This window comes from Anastrepha obliqua, chromosome 3, assembly GCF_027943255.1.
Source record: "Anastrepha obliqua isolate idAnaObli1 chromosome 3, idAnaObli1_1.0, whole genome shotgun sequence".
Taxonomy (NCBI): Eukaryota; Metazoa; Arthropoda; class Insecta; order Diptera; family Tephritidae; genus Anastrepha; species Anastrepha obliqua.
Window position 1 is genome coordinate 234,711 of NC_072894.1, and position 10,322 is coordinate 245,032.

The following is a 10,322-nucleotide window of genomic DNA, read 5'->3' on the forward strand; positions in this document are numbered from 1 at the left end:
TGCTATTAAGAGATATCTTAATAATATGGAAATGACAAATTTGATACCAACTGTCGGTTTGGAGAGTAAAGCTTCATCTGGCGTTTGAACGATGCCTTTATTGAAGGTAATATGGACCGATATAAATATAAAAACATGTTGGAACAACATTTGAAGCCATTAGTAGAATGCTTAGGTCTTTGGCAAGATTGTCCAAGGTAGATTGTCAAAAATTGGCTCTTATAGTACGCGCCCAAACAACTAAATACACCGCCGCAGAGTCTGAATTTAAATGCGATAGAACATATTTGGGAGCTTTTAGAGAGAACAATTCGACGAAGAATAGAAACTGACGCAAAATCGATCAAATAGTTGATGGAGGCATGGAACCAAATAACGCAGGAAGCGCTTACCCAACTAGTTGGATCAATACCACAACGCCTTCAAGCAGTGATTGACAACGGTGGTGGAGCTACTAAATACTAGAAGTATCCAAAAAAGCTAGTTTTAAAGTGGATAATTTTTTTAAGCTAATTGAACTGAATGTAGAGTCTTGTCATACTGCTTTATTGTTAATTTGTTTGTTATAAAGCAAGTGAAAGAATTTAGTTTTTGTAAATTTATGAATAAATATGAGTTCTGAAAAAACCAACATCAACAGTTTTTTTCAATTATTGTGTACCTTCTGGGAAATAAGAAAATATGCTGCTGTATGTAGACTTAAGTGTTTCACTGTATATTGAAACGGGCTGTGGGCCGATTGTTTACTCTGCACACTTTCACACAGTGGTCAGTGGTTGATTTCACCTCAAAGTCGCTTATTGTGTCGCGCCAGCGCATACTACGGAAAAAGTTGACCTCCTTGAATTTGCAAAAAAGCCCAAGTGTTTATTTTCTGTTTTTTTTATTTTGCACTACAGGTTACTACATTTTGAATTGCATTGCAGCTGCATGCAACCCAGACAACGGGTAATTGGAAACTTGTTGGCTCGTTCCTGGTATGAACTTAGCCCAGCAGAGCTTTATTCATACTGTCTACTTATATTAGACGGTGACGAAAACTGGTTTGTTTGTCTGATGTGATTTGCCCCTCGCGACATGTCGGTTCGTTCGTTCGCGTTTGATTGCAGAACACATTGAAAATATGCAACCTGTATTGAAAATGCTGTGTACATATAACCCATATCAAAAACAATAACAAAATCAGCAATAGCTAAAGGCTTGACTTGTTTATGAATGTGTACTGGCAGTGCCATTAAAAATATAAGTTATTTGACGAAAGGTGCAACCGTAAAAAATCAAGTGCGTTCTTGATATGATCTCCGATTGTCCCAAGCTAACATTTCAAAGCATTTTATGTTTTATCTATAATTTAATGAAAATTGTAGTAGTTTATTATTATCAAGAAAACACAAATTGATATAAGTTAAAAAGTAAAAAACGTAATTTACACGTACCATTTTTTAAACTTTTTTTATTCTGCATCACAATTTTCTGTTCTCTCATACAATTAAAACAGTTAAAAACATTAAAAGTACTAAATTTATTAACTGTAGAAATTGTAAATGCATACCATTGTAGGAATATTGTTTGAAATTACTATTGTTGAAATTCTATTGGGTATGGGAGTAAGTTTCCGCCCTCGTAAAAGGTGTCCTGGTGATACTATATTTGTGTTCGCTCTAGTAATATACTGGTTATTGGAAGGTGTATATGTGAGGTCTCGATCGCAGTAGTTTACATTCGTTCGTAAAGATCCTTTTTTATCTTTAATTTAAAAAAACAGATCTTGCAGGAAGTCATGCTTAATGATTACCTTTTAAAGAAAAGTGCAGCTGAAACGTGTCGTATATTGATTAATGTTTACGGTAATCAGGCTCCATCAAATACAACTGTAAAGCGTGGTTTCGATGCTTCCAAAGTGGCAATTTCGACGTGAGTGATAAAGGTAAACCAGGTCACTCGACAGCGCAAAAAATGTTGTGCATCTGGTGGGATCAGAAGGGTGTCATCTATTATGAACTCCTTAAACCATCTTAAACCATCACTGGCGATCGTTACCGACTGCCGCTCATGCGTTTGAATCGAGCTCTCAAAGAAAAACGGCCGGAATGGGGCGGTAGACATGACAAACTGATTTTGCTGCAGGCAGAGGACTGAATTGGGAAATCTTGCCCCACCTACAGTATTCTGCAAATATTGCACATTCGGATTACCATCTGTTTCGATCAATGCAAAAGAACTCGAATTTTTTGTCAGAGGAATCCGTATGCTGTCTGAAAATGGATTCAAGTTGTAGCTTCCTGTCGCACATATTTCACACAATATCATGTATTATTTAATTGTTGAAATAATCCGTAACTTTGGCTAAGAAAGGACGGAAACTTATTCCCATACCCAATAAAATCAGATCTTAATAGTCCTCTATTATTCTATGAGTACAGGAAAAAGTATTTTCTACTTTTTAGTCCATTTATAGAAACGGGGTATATTAAAAATTGTTTTTCATTCGACTACTACTTTATCTCTACTTGCACTTGTATCAGATTCGAAAAAATCTCCAACATTCAGGAGTTTTGCTCATACACATACACACGCACATATATACATATATAGGTATGTCTATTTTTGTGCCACATGCGAGTACATACGTAGTATATATAAAGCCATTGGTTTCAAGTGTGTGTGTTCCTGCATTATTTTGCACGTTTTCAAAAGAGAAATAAAATATGAGAAAATATTTTCAGTTACAAAATGATAATTAGACGTATCGCAAAAACAAACCACATTATTACTTCGAACGCGGAGATATAAGAAAGAATAAAATGCGCTTATATATGTATGTATGTGTCTCCAACATATATAAATTAATGTTTGTTTGCATATATGTACATATGTATATACCCTATAGTGAACAATGGAACAGTCTGGCAAATGGAAAATGTAAGGCAACCCACTTAATGACTGGCTTCAAAGAAGCACAAAACGGAGCGACATACATCAATTGGGACTAAGCTGACTAGTACGATTTTCATAGGCTCCACGCAAAAGGCATCACTGAGTTCGAATGACTATGTCATAAATTCGTAACCCGTTGTTACAACTAGTTTTGGCTTTCGGATAAAAATTTCCAAATTAAATTTATAAAGAATAACCACTTTTATTTTACCAAGTTATAAAAATACCGTAAATTGGTAAAAGGTCTGTATTAAATTTAATAAACATGTTTTTTAACAAATGCGCGTGTATATCATGGCAAAAAATCTTAGTTCCGAATCTGATTTAGTGTCTTCGACTTTGTAACACTAGAGCCATCTCCATTAGCACCTCATACCCATGCATAAATGCTGATTTGTTCAATCGATAATTTTTAACAGATCTGTAGACTACAACTTTTGATATTACAAGTATATTATATATTTGAACAACCAAAAAATTTCCTTACAAAATCATCCATTTCCAAAGGATTAATCGCATCTCATTTAGCGGAATGATTTATGCGTACCTACTATTAGGTTGGCCGCCCTTCGGCAGACAATGGGAAGCCTCCGGGTGTAGTTTTGCCAACAAACTATTTCTCATAAAAACCATTTTCTGTTTGGAATCGGCATAAAATTGTGAATTCCTCCACTTGTAAGACATCATGAAGACACACACTATAAATTGGATAAAGAAGTTCGGTCAAACACCTAATAAAAAATGTACCCCGCCAAATTTTTTATATAAACTATTTGGCCGCCAAAATTGGGTTCTCATTAATTTTATACACTCTGATTAAAAATAACCCTGAACTAAGTAATTGAATTGGTATACTTCTAAAAAATTGAACAATCGAGACTAGACTTTAATGTTTAATTTTTAAGATAAAGTGATTGTGATTGGCTTACGTGCACCTTATTAAAAATCTTATCCGTGAAAGTGGAAAATAAAAAGCTTATTTGAGCCTTGCGATTTACTGCAGGGTGTGTAAAATACCTAAATCCATACCATACCAAAAATTCGACTGCACACACTTCCATATGTGCATTGATCACACAGATGTCTTGTGGATTTACGTAGACATGTCTGTCTGAAGTAAGGCAGAAATACTAGTTGAAAGCTTTTAATATTCGAACGGAGAGATGTACACGTACCCACACATGTAATTTGCACGAATTGCTTTGGCATGCACCACTGCAGTGAAAAAGTTATAGCTCACACGAAGTAGCTTTCAGTTTCTCTTCAATTTGTTAAAAATTATACGACTATATTACATGTATATATATATATGTATGTATGTACATAAATAATTTACGGACTAACACACATACATATATATGTATAATTATTAAATGCGTATACATATATGAATATGGAATTTCTTCGAATAAAAAGTATGAACGTTAGAACAACTTAGTTTACACACCCACATTTGCAACTTTGCATGGTTTCAATAATGAAAATTGAATTACTACCCTTAATAATTTACAGTGAACTTCTAATAATTTGCATAAATATTATACAATATCGTATACAATATCGTATATTTACGTAAATAATATACTTAGACATGTTCAGGAAGGCGTTAAACGTTTGAAATACCTAAATACATACATACTAATGTATTGTTCGTCAGCAAAAGTCTTAGGCGAGTGTTCCAATTGTTGTGTATGAACATCTTAATAGGTGAACCTGATTTATTTAGCTACATTTTTCAGCACCAAAATTGCCAATATTCCTTAAAAATACAAATTCTTCCAAATATCAATAAAAATGTCAGTACTCTTAAGGAAAATACTTTATGAATACAAAAATGTCAAATAGTGCTTCTGGACGATACGCTGTAAATATTGTTTCAGGCGTACTTAACAGTGATACAAAGGTTTCAAAACAGGGTTTTTTTGTTAAACACTACCTTGCAAAAAACGGGGGATAACATTGTTCGTCTTTTCCGCGACACAACTAATAAACTTCCTACAAGCTTTAAAAAAGGCGATGTCATGAAAGTGTTTCTTAAGGGGTAACACCACTGTAGAAATTTCAAAAAATTGATTTTTTTAGCGTTAGTGACTGCTACCAAACGACTTCTCCAAATTTCCAAACTTTAAACGCGTTTTTCTCAAAACACGTTTTCTGAAATTGGCACGCAGCATAACTCAAACAATTTTAAATATTTTTAATCAGGTTTTTCACCACGTCTGTATAATAACCTTCTTAAGAGAAGAGCGTAGGGGATTTTCGAATGATTAATTTAAACGATTGTTATAATTATTTAAGTGCCGTTTTTTTAGTCCAAAATAGAGTTTTTTCCTTCAAATGCTTGCTAATTCCACAAAAATAAATATTTTTTAAATCCCCTACGTGTTTCTCTAGCTATTCTTATCTAGATTAAGAAAAAAAATGTTTCTTTGTTCCAGATTAAAATTTGCACCCTTTGTGCTGCGTGCCGCGGAGCTCCTTCAAGAGAAACCACATTATAAAAATGTCTCCAATGCCGCCATTTTGTAAAATTTTTCGATCAAACTTTGTAGTTTTGTATTTTAGTATATAAGTAATAACTTCCCAAATCAGAGTGATTGTTTCCCCTTTCCTTCTATACAAAAAAATTCTTTAAAAATCGTGTTTATTTTACGCGTGTACAGTGGTGTTACCCCTTAAGACTCCAGCACGTGTTGCTATTTTCAAAGAGTGCAAATCAAATATACCGTTTCCCGCAGGGACAATAGTAGCAGGGTGGTGGTTATTATCCCAAATATAATATTTAGATAATATTCTATTAAACATCAATTTATTAAAAGCGAGCGATTCACATTTTACTCGAACGCCCAGTGAAAACTAGTATACATTCAAGCGAAGTATGGCTTTTTGATAAAGTCTATTAAAACATTGGAGTCTGCAAGTTTGAATCTAACAACAAATTAATTAAAGAAACTGCAACAGTTATACAAAAATATTCCTCCCTACCTCAACATTTTCTTTAGAGGCTAACCATTACACCTTGGTAAGTACGTATGTATTTATGTCCAATCATTCACGAATGTTTATCAATAGCTGAAATTAATCTTAATAAGCCTTAAAATATAGGGTACTTCAACATGTTTTGCGTAATGGATCCCTATCGGTCGCAGTGCGCAGTAGCCTAATAATAATAATAGTAATAGTAATCTTAATATGCATATGTTATATGAAGACAACTAGAAGAAAAGGCTTTTTGTTAACATTCATTAAAAAGCAAAACAAAAGCTATTAATAAATACATATTGCAAAGTTACTTACGTTCGAAAACATTTAAAAAGTATGTGCCTGTTTAAATTTAAAAAGCTGCCGGAACAACAGAAATTTTTTTCTGAAACCAAAACTTTCGCGCACTTAGCACTTTAATGGTGCATACAAACAGTAGAGAGTAAAAAGAGGCGAAACAATTTTTCTAAAATTTGTTAGTGGCAGCTTATTTAAAGTACCATTTTCGCATTTTTGCACATTTGGAGTTGCAAAAATCTTCGGATAGATTTGCAAATGTATGTATGCACATATGTGTCTTTACTGCAGGCTTTGTACTAATATTTTTATGCACTCTGTGTAATGTTGATTTTCACATACTTGTTTAAATAGACGGTTGTTTAGTTCCCTACATTGCATTCATCTTCGTTAGTATTACATTATGACTTTTTACAGAAAAATTCACTAACACGCACATAAACTATGCATATATGTATGTACATACATATGTATTTATATCCAACCGACTCTTGGAAATTGTTTATTTTCTCACTCGCTATTTCAACTCTTGCTTTATTTCACGACTTTGTATGTTTCGTTTTGTTTCGCGTTTTCGTTGGCATGCTTGCATACTCACATATTTAAGCTTAGCTTGAACACACATATGTACATACGTATATGTACTCGTATATATAGATTAAAGCACTCATTCAAACTCATGAAGACTAATATGTTTGCGCACTTGTGTATGTATCATATACATATATTAAAATCTAGCTCTTGCTATCACCCACCTATTAAACAACACTGCGGATTGGGGCGTTGTTATTTACATTGCTTGAAATTTCACGGCAAAGTTATTAAATGGAATATTTTTTCTTTCTTCTTTCACGATTGGCAATATTCCATATTTATGCTTCTTTAATTTCACTTCACTATCGAAGCAGAGGCAAATTGGCGATTCGCCGCCGTAAGTAATGTATTTTAGATTTTTCCACTGACTATGACTTCAACCTGGAATTGCTTCGCGTTAACTGAATTGGACGTTGAAGCTTCGGCTGGGCTAGAGCCGAAAATCAGTCAACACAATTATAAAATGGTCGTCGTGATCGCAAGTTTTTTGACTTTAAGCTTGTGCTTTGTGCCAAACTTTTTTTAAATACTTTTTCAATACTGATATCCGTTTCCGTTTGATACTAAATTTGTTCTGCCTTCTCTTTCTCTTTATTTGCAGCAACACTGATCGCCAACATTTATGCCAGTGCCGTGAACTGTTCGAATAGCGAATAACAAGAACTCGGTAATTACCAAAATTCCAACGAATTGCATGAATTGTATAAATCGGGGAATGTTAATGCAATGAAAAGGCGTAGATGTGAAAAACAAATTTATCCGAGTTCCAAATGGAACAATTGCAAGTAAGAGATTACGGTATTTTCACCAAGCTACTAACGGATTCACAATTCAAAACCTCCATTCGCTGCAACATACATACATATGTACGTGCAATGCAAAGTCTCGTGTTTCACGAAATGCACAACAGCAAGAAGAAAGCGAAAAGATATTTCCAATATCCGCAAAATTTGTGAAGAGTAGGCAAGATCAATAGAAATTACCAAACACATCCGCATAAAATCTGCATTTGGAAGTATTTTTATAATTTTTGCTTTCACAATTTAGCACACGGCACTTCGTTTCATTAGTTTGTTTAATTTAAATCGCACAAATCACACTATTGCCGAGCCATTCACTGAATTTTCAGAAACATGTAATTCCTCCTCCGTTTGTTTGCTTTGTTCGTTTAATTTAACTATTGGAACATTGTTGCAAACCTAAGATACAAATATGGTGATAGCTGCAGTGATATTGTTTTAAACACCAGTTTGAAAGAAAACGCGAACTATAAGGTGGCACCAGTGTTGCCAGAACCAATCGCAGCAGCGTACTAAAGCGATGATCAAAAAAGTAATAGATAGTAATAGAAAAATAATCCGCAATTATTTCACGTGAGAAAATGTTCAAAAACACTCACCTTTCCATACTGATGTATCAACAGGATTTAATTGATTAAAACGAAAACAAAACACTCACTATCACACTGACATGCTCATCACAGTGACAATTCTCGAACTGAATAAACTTCTAACAAAGCAGTAAAGCTCATTCAGAAAGGTAGAGTCAAATAAACGTCATAACACAGTCAGTAACACAGGATATCACTAATTAACATATATTCTTCCAACATTAGCGGGTTTAATATTTTAAGCCTTTACGGCCAATGCGCACGTTGCAAGTTGCAACGTGTTGTATCGTGGTGTTATACATATTCAAAATTGACGATGTGCAGTATTATTGTCAAAAGGGCGAATGAAACAAAAATATCTCCATACATATGTCCTTTTAGTATACATCATGTTTACTTTTATGGCTGCTGCTCGCCCTCTCTCGTTAATAATGGGACTTACATAAGCAGCGATGGATAAAGAAGGTTGCCCAATACGTCTTTTATAAAACATTTTTTTCAAAATTTGGCTGAAATTGTAATTTAAAACATGAACAATTTTTTTCCTGTTTCCTCTTAGAATTGGAAATTGTAATAGATTTCATATGAAGTGTAATAGCGTAATAAACTGAGAACAAATGTAATAGATCTATTACAATTGTAATAGACTGGCAACACTGGGTGGCACTCTATGTAGAAGTACCTATACTTCCCCATTTTTTGAGAAATCGATTGATTATATTTATAATGAGAATATCATTTATTGATGAATGTTTGGAGGAAGAATATATTGAACCAAAAGAAATAGATAGAATATGGTATCAAGAATTTTACTTGAAAAGAGATGCATTTTAAGATATTAATTTACTCAAGGAACTGAAACCGTTATCATTTATTTAAAAAATTTAAGAAGATTTTCAAAAGCCTTTCTTTTTTTAAATTTGTTTTATATTGATCACTTTTGACCATCTAAAACTCTGGATGCTCTCTCCAAGTATCAAAAAAAAAAAATTCTTCAATCTCCTCTTTGTACGATTGATGTGATATGTACTCTTCTGCATCCACAAAATAACTGTTGTTACGTTTCTTATTTCAAACATGTCTACACACATAGCAACATTGCCTCCAATATGCCTCAAAATCCAAAAATTGTAATAACTTCAACCGTAACTTCAACATTGTTTCAAACATGCCCATGCACGGATAACATTGACCGTAACATTGGCTGTTTGAAACTTAAGTTTGAAACAAGGTTCCTCCTATATATGTATATATATCCGCATAAAAACTGCATTTTTATAATTCGTGCTTTCACAATTTAACACGCGGCACTTCGTTTTCATTAGTTTGTTCATTTAACCGCTTATGCAATTTTGGCCGAGTTTAACAAAGCGCGCCAGTCGTTTTTTTCTCGTGCTAACCGGCGCCAGTTGAAAACACCAAGTGAACCCAAGACCTTCTCAACCTGATCTTTCCTCTGCTATCACCAGCTGGTACCTCATCGAATACTTTCAGAGCCGAGTTTGTATACATTCGGACGACATGACCCAGCCAACGTAGCCGCTGAATCTTTATTGTCGTCTATGTCGTCGTAAAGCTCATCGCTCCATTGCTTGCGGTACTCGCCGTCACCAACGTGCAAAGGCCCAAAAATCTTCCGCATAATTTTCTCTCAGACGCTCCAAAGGACGCCTCCTCCGAAAGTTTTACGCAAAACTACTTTGAATGGTATAGACGGAGTTGGACAGATGAAGGTTATTTTTTTGATTACTAGGGTCTCGAAATATATGCCAAAACGTGGACCCGCCGTGTCTTTGCACCGAATTAAACCAAACTTACACACATTGTTAAGTAAGTATTGAAAATGGGTTTCGTAAAATTTGGTTGTAATTCGGAACACTGGCAACGGGTACAGCGTTCTTTTGAGCCAGCCATAATGTCGTTTACTTTTATAATGCTTGGGACAGAACTGAAATGTCAAATTGATAGTGTGAATTACAATGTGTCAATATTTCTTTCTGATTTGGATGCCATAAGGAGAAGACGTAAGTGCAAAGTGTAAAAATTTTTTGTGAATTTTTTTTAAGTGGATTTTGGAACAGTGAATAATTTCTTACGAAATTTGAGAATTTAATGTGAAATC

General features: G+C 34.2%; 1 protein-coding gene across 3 annotated transcripts in view; it reads right to left on the bottom strand.

The window, feature by feature from the left end:
* LOC129243065 (serine-rich adhesin for platelets) overlaps positions 1–7,395 on the bottom strand; it is a 28,968-nt gene extending 21,573 nt beyond the window's left edge. Inside the window, exons 1-2 of one of the 3 annotated variants that reach the window (XM_054880156.1) lie at positions 6,972–7,395; positions 6,235–6,586 (exon numbers count right to left, since the gene is read on the bottom strand). The gene's annotated coding sequence lies outside the window, so the exon portion shown is untranslated. Of the gene's footprint in view, positions 1–6,234 lie in introns of all 3 variants that reach the window. The other 2 variants (XM_054880157.1, XM_054880155.1) reach the window with 2 other exon arrangements.
* Positions 7,396–10,322: the final 2,927 nt, after the last annotated feature.